The sequence below is a fragment of the Girardinichthys multiradiatus genome, chromosome 1 (genome assembly GCF_021462225.1).
Source record: "Girardinichthys multiradiatus isolate DD_20200921_A chromosome 1, DD_fGirMul_XY1, whole genome shotgun sequence".
In the NCBI taxonomy this organism is placed as follows: domain Eukaryota; kingdom Metazoa; phylum Chordata; class Actinopteri; order Cyprinodontiformes; family Goodeidae; genus Girardinichthys; species Girardinichthys multiradiatus.
In genome coordinates this window covers 46,779,840-46,787,089 of record NC_061794.1, presented here as the reverse complement: position 1 = coordinate 46,787,089, position 7,250 = coordinate 46,779,840, and the positions used below count along the sequence as shown (strand labels likewise).

The following is a 7,250-nucleotide window of genomic DNA, read 5'->3' as shown; positions in this document are numbered from 1 at the left end:
GCTGCAAACACCAAAGAACCTAAGCTTCCTCAAGAAGTACAGTCTGCTCTGTCTCTTCTTGTAGATGGCTTCACAGTTGCATCTCCACTCTAGTCTGTTGTCAAATACAATATTATCAAACACAAGCAGACTACTTGTACAGGTCAGTTAGAAACAGAATAGAGTTGCGAGGATTTAAAGAGTTCTGAGATTAAAGTCGTACATATAGGGATTATAATAAATGTCAGGGTCTGGGTTGTGTTTAACCCATTTAGAGTTAATCAGTTTATTTATCTTAATCTACTCCGAGCTACTGTTTAGAGCTGAAATATACAACAAACAGTGTCTCATTTTTTTTAATTATTTGTTAATACAACAATAAAAAAATAATTAAAAAAAACTATAATTGGATGTATAGTTTTCAATTTAATGCAGCTTTTCTTGAATCCACACACGTCCAAAACTATATACAAAGACAAGGTAATTTAAACTCTTAGTTATTTTCAGACTAATCGGCAAAAACTCCCAGTTTTTTGATAAAGTTCTGAATAACTTCTCATTTACTGTATTTATCTATTTACATAAATGGAGAATTATTCTTTCCTCCTTTCTATCTTCATCTCTGCATGACAGTTTTAAAAGAGGATCCAAACAGTAATGAAGATGAAAAAACACACAAATGCAGGTTTATTTGAATTTGTTGGGCCTCCAACCAAGGATTCAAACATGGATTGAACTGTACAACAAGGCGGGAATCAGAGCAGGAATCCCTGGACAAAAACACTTTCACCACTTCTGCTCATCCTCTATCCGCATCAGCTGAAGGTCTATAAACTCGCTGGCGAGTATAAGACTACTACTTTGAAGAATCCTTGGATCCAAAGTGACCACGATCTGACGGTCGAATACCGGCTGATGGAAAACAGAAAACAACTAACTACAAAGTTAAGTATGATCTGCTGCTCAGTTAGTCCAGCATTCATACCAAAAGAGTAATTAAGACAAGTGTGTCTTAACCTTTTCTTTCTGAAGCCTAAAGAGAAGCAACCACAGAGTTCCCACCAGAGAACCCGTCTATGACGTCGGGTGAAGCGGTTTTCCCCGAGACCTGGAGAAGGTATCGGAAACGCAGTTTTGCACGCTGGTGCAGCCCGAATCCCCGCTGCTACTGAGAATAGCTGCCAGTCCGTGGTTCTGCCCACCACAAGGTCTTTCTTCAGAATGGTTCACGTAAGAGGTGGTGTTTGGGCAGAGAAAATTAGTTTAGGATGAAATAATCTTAATACTGTTTATTTCACGATGTTAGCTTTGTTTGTGTTGAGAAAACTCAGCTATCTAAGTGGTAGCAGACTATCTGCTCAGTTTAGGTTAACAAGCCTCTCTATTTAAGGGTGGTTTAAAAACAGATCTGTGAGGGGTCAAAGTGACAAAAATGGATTGAAATGAAGGTGTGAAATACTAAACATGGTAAAATTGAGTACCGTAAAAACCAACATGTAATTAATTTCAACTTTGTGAAAATTTAAATCCGTAAATTTTAAAGTCATTAAAATGATAACATGGTAAAAATTAATGTTGTAAATATTTAGGTTATCAAATTCAACGTTGCCTGTTTTCATTCACTGCCCTGATTTTAGCGCCTCCATTTTTACCACTTTAGTTTTATCATTCGGGCTGCACGGTGGCGCATTTGGCAGCGCTGTTGCCTTGCAGCAAGAAGGTCCGGGTTTGACTTCCGGCCGGGGGTCTTTCTGCATGGAGTTTCCATGTTCTCCCCGTGCATGCGTGGGTTCTCACTGGGTACTCCAGCTACCCCCACAGTCCAAAGACATGCCTGTTAGGTTAACTGGTCTCTTTAAATTGCCCTTAGGTGTATGAATGAGTGTGGTTGTTTGTGTGTTGCCCTGCGATGGACTGGCAGCCTGTCCAGGGTGTACTCTGCCTCTCGCCCATAGACTGTTGGAGATGGGCACCAGCTTCCCGTAACCCACTATGGAATAAACGGTAGAAAATGACTGACTGAGTTTTATCATTCATCTGGTTCACAGTATGATTTTTGTTACTTCCGGTGGATCGGAATACAGCAGCAGCCCCGGCGCTTTCATTGACTTTGCAGCAATCCCTCATACTGAACATGCATGTAGCGACAGTGGAGAGGAAAATTCCCTTTTAATAGGAAGAAACCTCCAGCAGAACCAGAACCAGGCTCAGTGTGAGCAGCCATCTGCCACGACCGACTGGGGGTTTCAGAGAACAGAGCAGAGACACAAAGAGAACACAGAAGCAATGATCCAGGAGTCCTTTCTATAGGAAAGCAAAGTAAAACGTTAAAGGCAGTACTAGCTTCTTTAGTGGCTTTATCTAGGAGAGAAAGACAGCTAAACAGATGAACTCTGAGCCAGTTTTCAAGTCTAGAGGATGAAAAAGAGCAAATAAAGATAGTCACAGCAGAAGCTCAGCCAGTAGCTATGTCTAGAAGAGACAGGATTAAACCCTAAAAGACAGGGTCAAGTGGATCATCTGTAGAAGGTGAGCATTAAGTTGTTGGCAGCAGAAGCTCCCCTCCAGGTAGGTGTCACTGGTAGACAGAGTCAGGCCAGGTGTAGCAGCCTAAGCCTTTAGCAGCATAACTACAGAGATACCTCAGGATAAACTAAGCCACTCTAACTATAAGCTTTATCAAAAAGGAAAGTTTTAAGCCTAGCCTTAAAAGTAGACAGGGTGTCTGCCTCACGGACTAAAACTGGGAGCTGGTTCCACAGGAGAGGAGCCTGATAACTAAAGGATCTGCCTCCCATTCTACTTCTAGAGACTCTAGGAACCACCAGTAAACCTGCAGTCTGAGAACAAAGTGCTCTGTTAGGAACATATGGACCAATCAGATCTCTGATGTATGATGGAGCTAGATCATTAAGGGCTTTATATGTGAGTATTTCAAACTCAAAGACGACAACTTCTGTCTTGTGTGAATTTAGAAGCAAAACATATAAAATAATCTAAGTTTTTGTCTTTAAGACATGCCTGTAGTCTATGTAACTGGTTGGGCTCATCCAGATAAATAAAGCTGAGTATCATCATCATAACAATGAAAATGTATCCCATGCTGCCTGATGATTTTACCTATGTCTCTATATGGTATGCCTGAAGTGCAGAACAGGACATGAAAAAAAGGACCTGTACTGTTCTCATAACTGACTGGTTGATGGCTAAGTTATTTACAATCGCCTCATTATTTTTATTACAATAAATAACAAAGGAAAATAATGCCAATACTCATTCCCGTGTTATAGAACATTTTAGTGCCTTGCTTGATTTGCTCCTTGATACTCTACAAGAACTGACAAAAGTATTAGAACCCCTCAGTGTTTTTCTCTTATTTAGTCTTAGGGTAATGGTTTCTCAGCCTTCTGCTTGCGGCTGTGTGAGATAATATGTATGCCACACTGTTAAGATTATGTCTAAGTGTGAGACCCTCTCTCTGGGTCTCATGAGAGTTACCTTGAAAACTGTTGTAGCTTCAAGGAGAACCTTTGCTTTGTCTGGTCAGAATGATTTGGCAGCACTACTGAGCGCATCTCCAATGCTGTAAAAATCCTTCGCTCTTGCAAGATTATAATAAAGCTGATTCTGAGTGACAATCATCAGTCTCTGGATACAAATTTTTCTACAACAATTTGGCGTCATGAACAGGATTCCTTGACTCATTTACTCTGGGGACATCAACGAAGAAGTGCCAGGCGCCAGCCTTGGAAGAGATTCCTTGCCTTTACCCCGCTTAGTGTTACAGGGACGGAGGACTTCTGCGTCGAGGTTCTTGGGAGACTCAGCACTGGAATCCAGAAAGAACCTGATTTTTCCCAGAGATGGTAAGATCCTGAATCAGCACAATTTAATAATTATTATTATTAGGTTGTATTAGGTAAAGAAAACAAAAACAAATTATAACCAAAGGCCTATAAATTAAATTGCAAAATATATATATAAAAATAAAAAAAAAGCAGAAATAGAGAAAATAAGAAAAGGCTTAATAATAATTACTTCTTAAATTTTAACTAAAAGGTTAAAACTAACAGTTTTCTACTGGGAACAAATCTAGGATTTTTCCCACCTTGGAACAGGAGTGAGGTGTACAGACCTCGCTGGCACGGTTGATGCCACGCTGCGCGCGGTTGTACAGTAATTCACCAGTAGAGACCCCTCCCTGTATGGTTGAGTGAGGCTCCCCTAATCAGTAACTTAGGGGAAGGCGATTTAGGGAGCCAGAAAGCTCTAAACTCTTGTGGAGACGTCTGCAGGTTTTAAAGGAATATCCCCCCATTACCAGAAAGTAAGCGGTGAGGCAAAGCTGTCAGTATGGGACAGCGGTTCAGTTCAAAGGGATTCCTCCTCCTCCCCAGGGAGAAACGTTTGATTTTAAGGTAAAAAAATATGATCCATAAAGTACTGAGTGCATAAATAAATGGGTTAAAGAATTTAACTTTCCTGCAGGGGGTTCATACAGTCTTACAGTTTTATAGAGGGTTGAAGAAGCTATAAAAGAAAAGGAGTAAAAATTAGAGGGACAAAAGAAAATAGATCAAAAAGATTACCAGGCTATGAAAAAATATAAAGCATGCTTAAAATGTTGGAAAGAGGAAGCTGAGCGACGCCAAAAGAAAAAAACCTCTAAATTGATGCCAGGGAATCAGGATGACAGTAAAGACATAAAAATAAAAGCTCTATCTCTGTACCTGTTCTCACCAACTTAGGTCCTAATACTGATGCAAACATACACAAAATAACCCCACCCTCTTATAATCCAGCTGTAAAGTCTGACACTTCTGTTAATTCTTCTCTCGTTTCTCACTCTCTATACCCTGATCTACGAGCTTTGACGACTCTGGCGGCTGTGGTGGACCATGATCTGGACTCTACCGACCCATCGGAAACTAACAGCAGCCTGACAGCTCCACCTCTGCAGCAGTGACCTCCAGACCTCCAGCTACATCTACAGGTTTGCAGCAACAGCAGTCACTGTAGGTGGAAGACAGCTCATCTGCACCACATCTGCACAGCGGCACAGCTCCTCAGATCCTTCTGATTCACGGCCAGGTCCAAGCTCCAGCCCCCCATCTTCTCATACCAGACTGAAGGCTCAGGAACACACTCTCAATGCACCTATGGTGGAAGTAACGGGTCCAAATGGACCTAACCTGGTTTTCCGGTCTTGCACTTCTCTTAACCCGACCACAACTCCTCAAGCATTGACCACTTACTTAAATGTCTCATCACCTGAATTAATGTTACACGTTGAAACTGGATTTTCTGCCAAAAACACCTGGTTAGAATGGATTACATTTACTGCTAAAAGCAATAATATGACAGAGTGTATTGCCTGTTCTTCAGCCAGACCACAACTTTTCACTACTCCTGCTCCTTTGTTATATAACACAGACTGCCCTGGGTTTGACTGCATTTATAGGGACTTCATGACTCTGAGGCTGTCAGTAATGGAAAAACACAAAACGTCTGACAGGCTGGTATAGGGTGTAATTGTAAACTGTTTGTTATTGGCTGAAATATTAGTAAAATTTCTAATTTCTCTATATTTACATAAATGGATAATCCTTCCTGCTCTCTCTCTCTCTTCCTCTCTGCCTGAAGACTAACCTGAAGACTCTTGTTTTACTCCATAAACATTTAAACAGAAAAGCAAGAAGGTCCTAGGTTCAAATCCCGGCCGGGGGTTTTTCTGCATGGAGTTTGCATGTTCTCCCCGTGCATGCGTGGGTTCTCACTGGGTACTCCGGCTTCCTCCCACAGTCCAAAGACATCCCTGTTAGGTTAATTGGTCTCTCTAAATTGCCGTTAGGTGTTTGAATGAGTGTGTGCGTGGTTGTTTGTGTGTTGCCCTGCGATGGACTGGCAACCTGTCCAGGGTGGCCCCCGCCTCTCACCCATAGACTGCTGGAGATAGGCACCCGTGACCCACTATGGAATAAGCGGTAGAAGATGCCTGACTGACTTTATTCTTCCTAACTAAATTACAGTGGATACATACTTTTTAAATGGTTTTTCAAATTTAAGAACAAGTGACAAATGCATTCCAACCATTTATCTGTACGCATCCATTTTGGCTCTTATTTTCTGTCTCTGTTTTTGATACAAAAAGGCTCATGTAGAGATTGTCATAAAATATTACCCATCAACATATTGTTTTCATGTTTTTTTTTAATGGTGTTTAAAAATTCAGTCCTCGCCATAAATAGCAGGAATTTTCAGAATTTTGAACCCCATAAATGTCAGTTTTAGTGATTAAGATGTGGAAAATGCCCAAGAGAATTTAGATTTACCTATCCCATATATAAAAATTATCCCAGTTATATTAAATGACAGATAGGAAAACAATACAGACTGGCCTTTTGATGGGATGTCAACACCAGGAAACGAAAACAACAATAAAAATAGAAATAAAATTGTAATTGTAACTATTACAAATACTACATTGAATATAAATGAGAGTTAACAACACACAAAAAAAACTACACATTTCTGTACTTTGCATTAAAGGCCTATGAAAGATTTTCAGAAAATATAAAAAATGGAAAAGCAGAGTTCATCCCAAAGAACTGTTTGACCAAATTGTTTGTATTTTGCATTAGAACAGCCAAAAGCTAAATTCAACAAAGCACACAAAAAATGTAAGGGATCCAGGTGGGTTAATTAAAATAATAAATGTAAATATTTTAATGTTTCACAACTTTTGTTCTTGTAGCTTAAGAGAGAACTACTGTGATCTGATACAAAAACTGCCATTTTTCCCATCTGTTGGATTTGATTGCATTGAGTTCAGGCTCCTGCATGAAGTCTCTCATTTGAGGATCCAGTCCAGAAATCAGATACAGAAGGAGCAACACATTTGTGTCTGTGTATCTAAACATAACCTTCGACTAGTCATCTAAGTATGCACTGAGCTTTCAAACACTGATGCAGTCGTGAATAGGAATAACTGTTTTGCTCATACAGTGTGAATGACTCTCTGTTTCCACAGAGCAACGATGATGAAAGATTATAAATAATCAGGATCTTTAAGGCCACATTTAGCCACAATTTATTCTTTAAAGCCGATGAAATCATTCATTTCTTGTTTTTATTTATGCAGACAACAATATGAGCATGGCATCCCTTTGTGGATGGCATTGGACATGCCTGTTTAATTGATAGAGATGTTTAAATTTAAATGTGCGACTCAGACACAGCAGTCTGAGCTTTTCTCAGTGTGCTTAAAAAGT

At 40.0% G+C, this 7,250-nt stretch overlaps 1 protein-coding gene across 1 annotated transcript in view; it reads right to left on the bottom strand.

The window, feature by feature from the left end:
- The window catches only part of LOC124869598 (L-rhamnose-binding lectin SML-like), a 137,151-nt gene that overhangs the window by 51,220 nt on the left and 78,681 nt on the right, over window positions 1–7,250 (bottom strand). The window lies entirely within an intron of this gene.